Raw genomic sequence first — 15492 nt, forward strand, 5'->3', positions numbered from 1 at the left:
GATAACATTTTTTTCTTGATTTATTGCACTTGTACTTGTTTTATCCAGTGATTATTACTGTTTTGAGCATTTGAAAAGCATGTATTTAATTATGTGGCAAAAAATAGTCATTTCTTTCTATTTGTTGGCTTTTCTAATTCTGTTTGTATCCAAATCACCTTGCTGAAGGGTGAATTAGCCAGGGACTTTTGGTAGTTGTTTGTTATGTGCTGTTTAATCTGCACTTGAAAGCTGCTTTTGCTGTGAGAGACACTAGAAAAGGCAAATGGAGGGAAAAATATAGGACTTATAAAGGCAATTTACAATAAGTTAGAAATAAAGGCGATGGTAAATGAAGGAATCTCCAAGATACTAAAAGTAGGGAGAGGTATCCGACAGGGGTGCCATCTCTCCCCAAGGCTTTTCACACTAGTCAAAGATCAGGCAACTGAAGTGAGGAAAAAGCACAAGGTGTACAGCTAGGATTTCTAATACACACAGATGATTGCATGTTTATGTCAAAGAATGTTGAAATTACCATGAAATAATGATAGTTTTTGAAAGAGTTAAAAGGGGCTCAGGGCTTAAATGCAACCCAAAAAAGACAGTGGTTGTCAGTATAGGAGAAGGAAAGTAAAGGGAGGAGTGGGACACATTCAGGAGAGGGAAAATCCCAAATATCTGGAGTATATGTAGGATATACATTACATGACACAATACAAAAGAATTTGGAGAAAGAGAGAAAAAATACAAGGAATACTGGAGAGGGGAGGACATAAAGCATACATACATTTAAGTAGAATCAATATGATTAGAATGATTATTCTGCCAGTTATAGTGCATGTACTAAGAAACTTCCCAATGGACTGAGTGGAGATCAAACTACTAAAATTACAGAAGGACTTGGAAAGGTGGATAGAGAAAAGGAAATGGAAAAGGGTCTCAAAAACCAACATAAAAGTCAGCTAGAAAAAAGGGGGCTGGGGACTCCCACACATGCCCATGCAGGCCTTAGTACATAATTAGGCTGATATTGAGTAAAAGTGTGAACAAAGGCAAGAGGAGAGAGAGAAATTAGGATAGAGGGAAAATATAAAACAATGAATGAGGAGGCATTAAAGAGATATGGCAAGGGAAAGAAAGAGACATATGGGAATGAGGAGGCTGGTGCATCTTTACAGGGAAGAAGCACGTTGAAAAATGAAAGTAAAAGGGGATAAGAGGAGAATGGGAATTAACAAAAGGAGCATCGAGGACCAATAGAATTCAAGACCCTATAGGAATTCATATAGCAATTTGGATTAACACAAAACAAATGGTGGATATTCACCACAATGAGACAAAAATGTCTGGAGAAGAGGGAGGAAACAGAAACCCAGGAAAAGTAAAAAAAGAAAGGAAATGAGAGAAGGAAAAAAACAGCCCCATGAAGGGAATGGGAAAACAGGGGAAAGGTAAAAACAAAATGATTAATGAAGAGCTTGGAGGGAAAAAGTGAAAGAAGCCACAAAGAAAACAATAAGGAATGGATGGTGGAAGGAAGAATGATAGTAGAGTAGGGAAGCTGAAAATAACATCAATGTACAGAAAATGCATGGGGTGGGAGGTCAGATATTAAGAGTGCTGCACAGATAGTATCTCATACCAAGGAAGGAAGGAAGGAAACCAGACCTATGTTCTGTGAGTGCACCAGGGCACAAACAATCTGGACAGAGGCTCTGTAAATCTGGAAGAGGATATATGGAAAAGAGGGACAAAACACCTGCGAATTCTGCATCTGGAGTGTAGGGAAAGAAGAAGGGAATTGGCAGGAAAAAGAAATGCAGGCAATAAAACTAATGGCAACTGAAGTAAAAAGTGTAATAGCCAAAAACTGGAAAATAAGGGGCAAGTGACAGATGGAGGAGCTGGATAATAGATTTCTAGACATTTTAAGTAGAAGCATGAAGCTAAAGAAAATTAGAGGGGTTGGAGAAAAAGAAAAAGAACAGAAGGAGGTGATGAGTTACTAATAATGGGAAGCAGTGAACCACTGATATAAAATAAAAAGTGTACCTGCCTGAAGATTTCACCGTGTGCAACTGTGAAAGGATATAAATAACAAGAAATTGTTTTCTAGACAAAAAAGTGTGAATTACAGAGGTAGTATTTTAAGTTGTATAAACATATAAACTGCAATTATTAATAAAATGTAAGCAATATAAAGAAAGACCATGCATGCTTTGTTAAGCTAAAGGGGAATTTAAAGGAAGTAAGTTTCCAAGCCAATTCAGAGTAGAAGTATGATTTTAGTATATAATTTTTGGCTGGGATACCTGGAATTTACAGAGTGGGAATATGGATAATTAGTATATATCACTTTTGTGATCACCAGCATTGGGCCATGCCCTAATGTCTTAGTCAGTTACATATACAGGAAGGCAGATAGGAAGCCATGCAAAGGGCCTGTCACTGGTAAACTATTTAATGGTGCACCACACCTGCAGATTGCACAATATGTATGTCTACAACTAAACTGGTTGCTTAAAAAAGTATATTTTTGGAAATAAAAATACCATTAACATCCGCATTGCCAACTGAATTCACCATTATTGCAAAAACAATTCAGTTATTGAGCATGTATTGGTACACTGCTTTATGACCCCTGCAACTACCCAGCCCCACCCTGCTGACATAACTAGCACTTGTACCACTGACCACAAAACACTGTGCAAATGATGATGGCTGTGACCATATGAAGCATATGTTTGTGTATGGCATATGGAAAAATGTCTGCTGGACAGAGTGAGTTGACCATGCACAACTCAGCATAGCTCACAGGTAAACATGCATGCACCAGTTATTAGCTTTGTAACTTTACACTGTTACATAGTGAATGTCATAGCCCATGGTTGTAGACTAGATGCTGCTGCTTTGATTGTACTGCCATGTACCATGCATGAGCCTGCCAGAAGGGATGCCATGCTGCTGCACATGGTTGGTGATAAACTGGAGCCATTATGCAGCAGACTGAAGCATGATCATATAAAGAAGAATGCAGCAGGCCATAAACCTTCTGCTCAAACAGAAAAAGGAAACAGGCTTTGAGCAAGCCAAACAGTCGCTCAATGGCTATCTCTGTCAGGGAGAGCAGTCCTCTGCAGCTCACTGAGGGTTATAAACAAGAGTTCAAGTAGGTAGTCTGCATCACTCAGAGAAACATAACATTGAGGGTACACTTGAGGAAGGATTGGTTAGTCATTACTATCTGTCTCACTAGATATAGAAAGAGAAATAGCTTTTGCAAACAAAATGTTATAGTCTGCACTTACCAACTAGGTAACCATGAGGAATTCTACTGTGCAGGACATGGCAGTATGGTGAACCTGTGTGTCATATGGGAATTAAGAGTACTGTCAGGATGCTGGGTTGAACAATACAGGCATGTGCATCACACACTACCTCGCAGTTGATGGAATGGTAATGTTTCCTATTGCAGTACCTCTCATCCATTGGTCCAGCTGGGGTCCTTAAGCCACATGGGTGCAACCACAGGAAAGCACGCATGCTACTGGCTCAGTCCTGTGGTGATACTGAGAAATAGATATGCTCATCCACATGGGCCAAGGGTATATCATCATGCATATCACTGCATTATCATTGATGCAGAAACCTGTGAAATGCCCCCAGTCTGAAATGTCCCCGTGGCAAGTATAGTGAGGGTTATGTGTAACTGGGTATCTACAGGAATAGGAAGGCCAAATATTCCCTCAGTTCAAGTTTGTGGGCCATGCAACTTCACCAAAAACCTTATGATCTCCCTGTCCACTCTAAATCTATCAAGCAATTGCTACTGTGCAAAGTTGAAGTGAGTAATTCTCTGCCTGTATCTCCTCCTCAGAGGCCGCAGATCATAATTCAGTGCACCAGACTGTGGCAGAGACAGAGACAAGCATCTCAAAAATGGGATACAATGGGGTTGGAACAAAACCAAGCAACTTCACTGATTGCAAAGTGACTGGAAATGTGCAGGCTCACTTTTTATACAGCAGGTGCACACCATGCACGTGCACAGCAAAATATGACTCTGAAACTCAAAAGGTAAAGTCTCATTTACAAAGTTCAGCTGCATCTTTCCCCACACATTTCTCATCCACATCTGATCATTTATTCATTTGTCTACAAAGTTCTTTACAAGTTGCTTACTGTTGTACATGACCTTAGCTTATGTCTCTGAAACACACCTCACTTGCACTTGTGTGCAACGACACTACCACATATGCCCGCTACGCACTAGTATGATAACTATGAATACCACCCTTAGGCTTTGAACAAACCTCACACAACAATATCATAGATCAGACTGTCTTACTTTTATATGATCTTTTATTTGACAGGACACAAAAATGTAGCATATTTTTAGTCACAGAATGGTCGAGTTCCACAGGCTATTTCTGTCTCTCATTTTTTAATAATTTGGGCAGACATCTTAAAGAACCAAAACATATATGATTTCAGCTTGTACTTTCTTGCTTTGAGTTGCTTTAATCAAAATAATTTTTCAACCTGAAACAATAGCAACCCTGAGGCTTTTTTCCTTACCTCATGATGTGAAATACGAAGACAACATATAGTAGTAAGTTCATCAACCACCCAACTTGCAATTGCAACTGAAATCTTACAGATGGATTTTAATGGAAAAAGCCACATTCAACCCTTGGAATGTAGGTACAAATTGTTTCAGGGCTTCAATAGATTTTTTAAAGTTCAATATTCTTTGAAATAATGTATTTTTCTAAGTTAAGATAGCTAATAAAATAAAGTGTCAACCTTACCAAACATTAACATTGGGTAGGATAAACTAGAAAGCAAAGCTGACAAATAGCCCCTGACTGAGTTTCTGTATGGGAAAACAAACAATAAAGCTTTCCTCTCTTTTTTTCTAGCCATGCTTACTCTGCAGTATCATTTCATGTTCCACATTTCTGAAAGTTTTGCTAGTGCAGTTGTAATTTAGGCACTGTGTTAAAAAATCATACTACGTTTACTATTAGTAGAGAAGTAATTTACAGTACAGAATAACAGCAGTAGTGAACTTCCGCGGTGGTGCAGCGGTAGCGTTGTTGCCTCACAGCAGGAGGTTCTCCCGTTCAATGCTTGGGTTGGGAGTGCATTCTGTGTGGAGTCTGCATGTCCTTCCCACGGTCGAGCGGGCATTCGAAAAACATGCATTGAATAAGCATGTCTTCGTTGAAGGTTGGGCATTGGGCTGGCAACTCGACACCATAAAAAACAACTGCTAATCATTAGCGGACCAGAGTTCCGCTGTGACGACCCCTAACTGGAAAAAGCCGAAAGACAAACAATAACAGCAGTAGTGAGAGTTGTCTGCTACTTAGCTCTGTGAAATACAGTCCTGCTCTTCCAAAGCAGTATTGCCATGAAACTGCACGTCTTCTCCCAGACCAAGTTGTATGGTAGCAGCCAGTCTGTTTTGCCTCAGAAAAGTAGAATAAAATACTGTAAAACTGAAGATCAGACCTTTTAAATACAAGTTTAATGGTTCACATGACTTCAAAGTAGTAAAGCTTCTTCCATTCATAGTACTGGGTCACATATATAGAATAAAAGGCTATAGCATACTAAGGGAGGTGTGAAAGAGACAAAAGCACTTATCCTAACTAATGAGCAGTCATGTTTGCATCATTCTTGCTTCTGGCATCAGGCACTCCTGGGTATTGACCTCTTTGTTAATTAAGGAATTTACAAGATGCCCTGTTGGAGAGGCAATGCCTTGAATAATAGTCAGCTCTACTATCAGGTGACCTACAAACACTCTGTTCATGATGTGCCTACAAATACTATGTGGGTTGTTCATCTGCACTTACCAATGAAGACATGAAACACCTACTGTATACTCAGTAGCACAAAAACATTCTTCCACTCAGGCGGTAGCTGTTATTGCATAGCTGGGCACTAGTTTGTAAGGAATATGTTTTTGCTGAAGAATCATTTCACCCGCTGATGAAGCAGGCATCTTTTGGTTGTCTTTACTTTGACAGACGTATGCTGTCAATGGAGTCAATAAGTCATACAAAGGCAGATTCTGTGAATGCAACTCCATGAAGCAATTTCTCTAAAAGCCACTTTCTATGATAACGAAGTTTGCACTTTTCTGCACTGTAGTGTGTGAGTGTGTGATCTTGCAATTGTCATATATATATATATATATATATATATATATATATATATATATATATATATATATATACTTGAGGGTATGTTGGAGTTGTGGGCTTACTGGTTACTCTCAAGTGGGATTTGTAAAGGGTAGCTCCACTGTGGGCATTGTTTGACTGCTGCTTAATACACTAGTAGCTGTTTGCCATTTACCCACACTGTAAAAGTAGCCAACTCCAAATCCAGCTCCAGACAAGTGACAAGTGGAGTACCTCAGGGTTCAGTCCTGGGGCCACTCTTGTTTGGCATCTACTTCTCTGAAGTACAGGTCAACACTAAGGGACTCTGGCTAACAAAGTTTGCAGATGACTGCAAACTGGGAGCCATTATTGAATCCCCAAATGATGTGGATACTCTACAAAAGGGCCTTACAGAAACAGATGCTTGGTGCCAGAGCCATGGGCTCAAGCTCAATGCCAAGAAATGTATTGCTATCCCCTTTGGGAAAAAACATGTATCCATGAATTACCATATAGGTGGCAGTACACTAAACACAGAAAGTGTGATAAGAGACTTAGGGACACAGGTGGACAGTGGTCTCACCTTCGATAACCACATCGCCACAACAGTCAGCAAATCCTTCTATGTGGCACACCTCATCACGAAGGGCTTTTCATCCAGAAAAAAGGAGGTCATTGTCCCACTGTACTCATCCCTCATTAGACCCTGACGCCAACCCTGTACATTTGGTTACTAAATATCCTTTCCCTGAAGGTACCACTAAACATCACATACACACACACACACACACACACACACACACACACACACACACACACACAAAACTCCAGTGCTAAAACTTTGGTATAAACAAACGTTTTGCCTTTACTACCTACTTCCAGTCACCTTACATTCGATATTGTGCCAACTTGCTTCTTCCAGCATTAGACAAGTACTCCATCTGAATAATACTTTCACCAAAAATGGCACTCAGTGACCTGAACACTTGTTCGATTAATAATATGATGCCTTTATACATCTATATCTATATCTATCTACAGGATCTATCAGTATATATATATATATATATATATATATATATATATATATGTTCGATATTTTGAGTTTTAGATATTTTGGTTTTCAGTCTTTTGAGCTTTCGATCTTATGACATAGACCTATACATAGATAGATAGATAGATAGATAGATAGATAGATAGATAGATAGATAGATAGATAGAGATAGATAGATAGAGACAGATAAACACACACATATATATATATATATATATATATATATATATATATATATATATAGATATATAGATATATAGATATATATATATATGTGTGTGTGTGTGTGTGTTTAACTCTCTCTCTCTCTCTCTCTATATATATATATATATATAAACACACACACACACACACACACACACACACACACACACACACACACACACACACACACACACACACACACACATATATGGGTTTACCAAATAACATTGTGAAATACAAAGGTCAACAGACCGAACAACAACCATAAATATTGTCAAGACATCAACTCCCTAAATATTGGAACACAAATTCAATAGTGACATACCCAAAAAAGGCACATTATACCATCAAAACATTTAAAAATAATAAAGCATTAGTATCTATGTTTTTGCAGGGGACAAGCCTCACTGCATTCCCCATGTGGGGTGTGCTGTGTCCCATGCACTCACCTACATATACATATATACCAGCTCCATGATTGCACCAACTCTTAAAAGGAATAAATCTCCCACAGAAAAGAAATCATTGTCAGCACACAGATAAACAGTGCATGAGCAATGATTTACAGCACGACATCTTTTAAACTAGGAAATGATTAGCTATGCACATGTACATTTAGCACTCAGACCCAGATCCAGCACTAGGCAACCAAGAAAGTCATCTAGGGCCTACTGGCCAGAGGACCTGCCACAAACTTACATTTCTTCTTTAAGAATGCACTCTGCATGTGTTATTTTTCTTCTTTAAGGATGCACATGGAGTGTGTCTTTAGTAGAGTCTGTGTATGTGTCCACATTTAAACTGGGGTGTTGTAATTTTCGAGCAGCAGCATGGATTTTCTGGATGGATATTTTGATATCAGTAGCATTTTCAAGACAAACATTATGCTGTAGGAGAAGCAAAGTAAGGTGTGTGTATGTGTAATGCCCTAGTTAGGGGTGACAGGTTACTTCATTTAACCAGGGTCAAAGTTCATACCCTGTGCCTTAGTTACAGGTGAAAAAAGCTTGAATCCTCTGCACCAAATACCACACCATTAGTTTCAGTGCATTTTACAAGGAATTGTGAGTTTTAGTACATTTTCAGAGAACTGGAAACTTCAAGGGAAGAGAAGTTTACTGCTGCTCATGCTACGTCTGTTATAGATGTGTAACTGTTTTGTTTAGCAAATGGTCATTAATGTTTGTTCTAAAGTACTTGAAAGCAGTATTAGTTGCACAACATCAGTCTTTTGAGCTTTCGATCTTATGACATAGACCTATACATAGATAGATAGATAGATAGATAGACAGATATATGTGTGTGTGTGTGTGTGTGTGTGTGTGTGTGTGTGTGTGTGTGTGTGTGTGTGTGTGTGTGTTTAACTAACTCTCTCTCTCTCTCTCCCTATATATATATATATATATATATATATATATATATATATATAAACACACACACACACACACACACACACATACATATATGCTTGTTTTTGATGCAGAAGTTTATGGGTTCTACTCCCACACTTTGTAGATGGGTTGGTGACACTGTGTGTTATACTTTAAGGGTAGAGAGACGTGCTGCAGTCCTGAGTTTGTCTTCCTTTGGATGAGATGCCTTGTAACTGTGAACCTGTTGCTGGTTTGCCACCCATTCCCTATTGCAGCTTACTAATTGTTTTGTTTTTTGTTTGTTTTTTTAATGTAACACGGGCAATTTATTCTTCAAGGGCAGCAGGCATTGAATTTGTAGATGAAACATTGAAATATAAAGTTGTTTTCTAGTAGCAGTCTCTTCATTAGTTGCAGATCTCTTTAATGTGGAATTATTTGGATGATTTTTACTACTGCAGAGATATATTGACTGATAATATTGGATTGTACTGACAGAAGTTTGTGGGGCCTTTTATGGTTGAAATGTTCCCAAATGGGCAGTTTTGTCATTACTGATTATAAGTGGTCATAAGTGATGCTATATTATACAAGGAATATAATTTAATACAGTCAGAAAGATGAATCAAATAACACGTGCATGTATACATGGTCTTAAATGTGTGCAAGAGGTCTATGGTCTGAAAACAACTCAAAGGTAAACTTAATCTGCCACTGGCCAGATGCATTTTTCTGTAAATGTGGGTTTTAATGCCATTTCAATGAATGTGTGTTTCAAGGGTAAAATTTTACTGTTAATTCTAAGTCTGTTTTTATTGTGAGACTGCATTGTTTTGCTTAGAAAATGTCTAATATGCTTGCACTATAAAATGTGAAATAAAAGGTTTAAATTAAATCCAAATATCTGTAATCATTGTAGAAGTAAAGAAGAAAATAATATGCTCACTGACAGGTTAGAGCAGTGTTTGTGGTAACTGGGAAGAACTAGCCAAGTAATGCGACACTGGAATGTCTGCGGGGGGGGGGGGGTGCTAGGATCCAGTTCCCTGCCTAGGGATCCAGCTCTGACAGCACTTGCAATGACTTCAAACAAAACATAACTAAACACTATCCAGTTTCCTTTATTGCTCTAAGGTATCAGTATATCTACAAACCAGAAGACCACAGCAGCACAATTTCAACATTCTGATAGTCGACCATCTCCATTCTCGACTAAACCATAAGACTGAAGGCATTATTACCATTCATTCAAATTTAGTATACCCATGTACACACTCACACATACCCACACACACACACACACACACACACACACACACACACACACACACATATATATAACATATATATATATATATATATATATATATATATATATATATATATATATATTTATTTATTATGGCATACACATGTATAAATACTATGAAAAACATACTAGAATACTATTATACAAAAAAAAACTAGTGATGTAACACAATGCAGTCTGTTGTAGAAGGCTAAGCATACTTTGGCCTTAAGCCCTCTAACCATACAGGGAAAATATTTCTCAGACATTATTACACAGCCATGGAATATGGCTTTAGGCAATACTTTGTGTTACAGTACTATCATTTTAAATTTCATTTCATAAAATGACACAAACCCTGTTCTCTTAACTGTATCTGATCCATCTGATTTGCTGAAAGATTTGACTTAGAAACCAATAAAAGAGAAATGGTTAGAGAGGGTGATGTTAGGTGTGACACACCTGCACTGGCCCAGTAATGAAGGAGCCTCAATCCTCCCATTGGCAACAGTGAGGGACGTACACAATGGGCACAGCTATAGGGTTAAGATCTCAGTTGAGGGGCCAAGCCAAGACCTCCAGCACCCTCTCTGTCCAACCAGGCTGGCACAGATTTACTAACTATGCCTCCTTCTGCCCAGACTATAAGGTAGTTTCCACTGCCACCAACCCCTACTTATCAGCTACTATAAGGCCCTTATAAAGGATGTCTAATTCTACTGTGTAGTGTTACTATTATCCAAAGGGTAGTCTGACCAAGTTTTGCAAGGCTATTTAGGAGTGGCCTGTAGAGTGTCACCAAATATATATGCAAGTAGTCTAAGAGCTTAAATCTTCTTCTCTTTTGGCTGTTCCCGTAAGGGGTCGCCACAGCGGATCATCTGTTTCCATTTCTTCCTGTCCTCTGCATCTTGCTTTGTCACACCAACCACCTACATGTCATCTCTCACCACATCCATAAACCTAATCTTAGGCCTTCCTCTTTTCCTCTTACCTGGCAGTCCATCCTTAACATCCTTTTCCCAATATACCCAGCATCCCGCCTCAGCACGTCCAAACCAACGCAATCTCACCTCTCTGGCTTTGTCTCCAAACCATCCAACCTGAGCTGACCCTCTAATATACTGATTCCTAATCCTGTCCAGCCTCGTCACACCCAGTGCAAATCTTAACATCTTTAACTCTGCCACGTCCAGCTCTGACTCTTGCCTTTTTGTCAATCTCACAAATATCAGCCACAAAGATATGTTTAAATATATTTAATAATAAATAATAATAGAACAAGACAATGCATTGCAGGACAGTCTCAAATAAATACAAAAAACATCTAAACTAATATTTACTACATTCCTATCTATATCTAAAAGAAATACTATGCCGTGAATCTTACTTACAAACAGGCAAGTGCAGATGATGATGATGAGTGGACGTTCTTGCTAGGGGAGTAAAGTTAGCACAGAACCTATCTGCCAGGATGTTGGCAATATCAGTTGGTTCTGTATATTTAGTGCCATTGTGCTGTAATTCAGAGCAGATCTGAGTGTTGCCATTGAGATTTTTGACATAGCTATAGAATGCTTTGTGGTTGTCTTTAGAATCAGTGGCAATTTTGTTTTCGTAACTAGTTTTGGAGGATTTTATGAGGGATCTCAGCTTTTTATTGAGGCTGACCAGGGAGTTCCTTCAATCATACAATTTTTCTCTTTTTTGCAACAGTTTCTTTCTTTTGTTGTACAGTTTGTTTATGGCAGGGGACCACCAGATTGGCTTCCTTTTTTTGGAGGATAGCATGTTGGTTCTGTTAGGAATTGCAAGTTCCATGCACTCGTGTAAGTGCTTATAAAGTGCACTTGTGTAGGATTCAGCAGTTGTACCTCTATTGTCCGTCTGCATGGGTGTTGCGAAGTTTGCCACTTCTGTCTTAAGAAGCATGAAGTTGGCTTTGGAGAAATTTTTTATGGTGGTTTCCCTAATGGGGAGGTGGGGGCGGGATGTGGATGTCTCGGGTGATTAGCTTGTGGTCGGATCTGTCCAGCAAGGAACTGACCTCTGGTGTGGAACACCAGTTGCCCATGTTGGTAATGACCAGGTCTAGGATATTGCTGCCCCTGGTGGGGGTGTGGATAAGTTGATCCAAGGCATTGGAATTTATACATTCCAGAAAACATTGAGCAAAAGAGTTGGTACATGAGAAGTGGGGTAGTTGAAATCGCCCATTATTAGGGTGTTAGGTTGTACCCTAATATTTTCCAATTTATCAAGAAATGAGGAGTGGGAATCCTGGGGCATGGTGGGGGATCTGTTGCAAGCTACAATTTGGATTGTGGTCTTGCCCAGAGTTAGTTGCACTTGGATAATTTCAGATGCATTATGCTGCGCAACTAGCCTGGAGGTGTGGATATCCTTAATGAATATGGACATGCCTCCACCTTTAGTGTTTCAGTCCAGGTTAGGTGGCCGAAAGGTGTGGCATGAATTATAGCCTGGTAATGCAGGGGTGCTCTATGGAGCCTTGAACCAGGTCTCAGTCACTGCACAGATATTGATGTTCTCCATTTTAAGGAGTGCCTCAAGTGAGTGCATTTTGAGGTTTAGACTTCTAGCATTGAGTAGCATTGTCCTCAGATTTTGCTTGCTTGTACCTGTTACGGTGGTGAGTTTGTCATTTGAACCTTGCTTAAAAAAGGCACTATTGGGGTGGCATGAGCCTTAGCCGGTATCTGGAATCCCAAGGGTGACAGGTGCAGGCCATCTCTGGCAAAGCATCGTGGTCTGTCGATCATGTCAACCCAGGCAGACAGATACTGGATCCCCTTAGAATGACACCATTCTGGGTGATGGAAGGATGCTACTCAGGGCTAGGGTCATACCTGACTGGGCTACAAGATCAGACAGCTTTTTCATGTCTCTTTTCATGTAGTTCAGGGAGGTATGTCTCAGGTCATTCACACCAACATGGACAATGACAGAGTCATATTTGTACTTGTTGTGGAGTGACCTGAATGTGTGAGTTATGTGGTGGATCCTGGCACCCGACAGGCAGATGATAGTAATTTTCTCCTTGTTTAGTCTGGTGAGTGGAACATCAGTGTGTCTGACTATAGAGTCACCTATGACTAGAGTGTTGGGTATGTTGTTATGCCTTATGGGCTGTGGTTGAGTGGCACACTGAGTTTGTGGGCTATGTGTCATTTGGATTGTGTTGGGGGTGGAGGTTGCTTGCGTTTCTGCTTTGGAGGTCCCTGTTGCTTGGTACAATTTTTATTGAGAGCCTCCGTGAATGTAGGTGTGTATTTTGTGTTTCTATGTGTGTGTTTTGGTGGTGTAGGTTTTGAGGGACTATGTGATGAGTGTGGTGTGGTGCAAGTGTTTACCCTCTCCTCTTGACTGTCTAGTCCAGTCTTGGGTGAAGAGAGCTTTGCTTCCAGTTTGGCTATATAAGTGCATTTCTCACAGGTTGTAGTGTTGGGTGGTAGGAGGAGAGGGTTGTCTGTGTACATGAGGCAATCGCTGCATTGCCTCAAGATGCCCAGATTCATCAGGTAAACAGGAGAAGACACCGAGAGCTAACCCTTAAACATGCCTGGATAAGTGCTTATTTATTAAGTACTAAAACCTGTTTTCCTCTAGACAAGTGAGGAAAGTTGAGTGCTGTAGTAATTCTTAGCTTATTTAGTGCTTACAATGAGTTCTGAAGAAGTGCTGAGCTCAAAGAAACAGATTTGAGTGCTAAAACTAAAAACTGGCTAGTTCTAAGGGAAAGTTTGAAGAGCAGACTTTATGGCGGAGGGAATAGTTTAACCCTAGCTAAGTGGCAGGGGCTCAGAAGATTACAAACAGTCCTGGATACAGCAACTCTGTATCTGGACTAGACTACTTACAGGAAAGGCAGGAAACAAGCTTAGAAATTTTTTTTGTAAAATGGAAAGGGAGTAAGGAGGAGCAGAAGATAACTCAAGGTTAAGAACTAAGTGGTTTGGCCTTCTCAAATGTTCTCCCTGTATTAGGTAGAATGAGGTAATGACACTAAACTGGGAGGAGTGTCCCAGATCAAATTTACAGTAAGGGCGGGCAACTGCAATGCCACCAAGTATAAGAATAGGATACCAATAGGGAGGGAGGGTGGGAGACAAAAATCAGAACAAACAAACCAAAACAGGTGCTTAACAAATGTAGAAAGTTTCCAGTTAATACCTCACACACAGTGAAACTAGCTAGAAAAGTATGTAGCAGACAATAAAAGTGCTATAAATAACTTGTAAAAATAAGCAAAAAACAGGATACTTAATGTTATATATCACAGATCAGGGTTTGCTCAGTGCCCTTCCTCCGATTAGCTCAGTGTGATGTGGATATCCCACCACTGTCCACCAATTAATATGTGATGCCCCTGCACTGGCCCAGTAATCAAGGAGCCTCAATCCTCACCACTGGCAACAGTGAGGGACATACACAATGGGAGGATGACAAGCACACACACAATAAAGTGCAATTTCCCTTAAAAGGAAACAGAGATCACAGTCAGTCTGGGGATGGTTTCTCCCTGTTTCTTCAGATCCCCATTAAGACTCTCCACTGGCACAGCTATAGGGTGACAATCTCAGCTGAAAGGCCAAGCCAAGGCCTCCAGCACCATAACTGTCCAACCAGTGCTTTGTGTCCCTGCCCAAGTAGCTGACATACACACACTTTGAGATTTGATTTATATACAAACACACAAACACTTGGGGGAAGGCTGGCACATGTTTATTAACTAAGCTCCCTTCTGCCCAGACTATAAGGTAGATTTCACTGCCACCAACCCCTACTTATCAGCTACTATAATGCCCTTACAAAGGGTGTCCAGTCATACTGTGTAATGTTATTATTATCCAAAGGGTAGTCTGACCAAGACTTGCAAGGCTATTTAGGAGTGGCCCGTACAGTGTCACCAAATACATACGCAAGTAGTCTAAGAGCTTCAATATGTCTCACAAATATCAGCCACAAAGATAGGTTTAAATATAGTTAATAATAAATAATAATAGAACAAGGCAATACCCAATCAACACAGTTACTTCAGAGTTCAAAATCACAGGAAATATTTTAAAACAACATTGCAGGGCAGTCTCAAATAAATACAGAAAACATCTAAACTAGTCTTTACTATATTCCTATCTATATCTAAAAGGGATACTATGCCTGAATCTTACTTACAAGCAGACAGGTGCAGATGATGACGATGAGTGGATGTTCTTGCTAGGGCCAAGACAAAATACAAAATGCACAGTCTCTCTCTGAGAGAATTCTTAAATTAATATCCCATTTTACTGCTGGGTTAGCCTGGGTGGCATCACTCTTTGTCACCTGACCTCAGTTCCCAGGCTAAACAGAAACTTAGAATTTTAACATATTTGTGTTAAAAATACGTAGCTC

This window comes from Protopterus annectens, chromosome 10.part0, assembly GCF_019279795.1.
Source record: "Protopterus annectens isolate FY-2018-M chromosome 10.part0, PAN1.0, whole genome shotgun sequence".
Classification (NCBI taxonomy): domain Eukaryota; kingdom Metazoa; phylum Chordata; order Ceratodontiformes; family Protopteridae; genus Protopterus; species Protopterus annectens.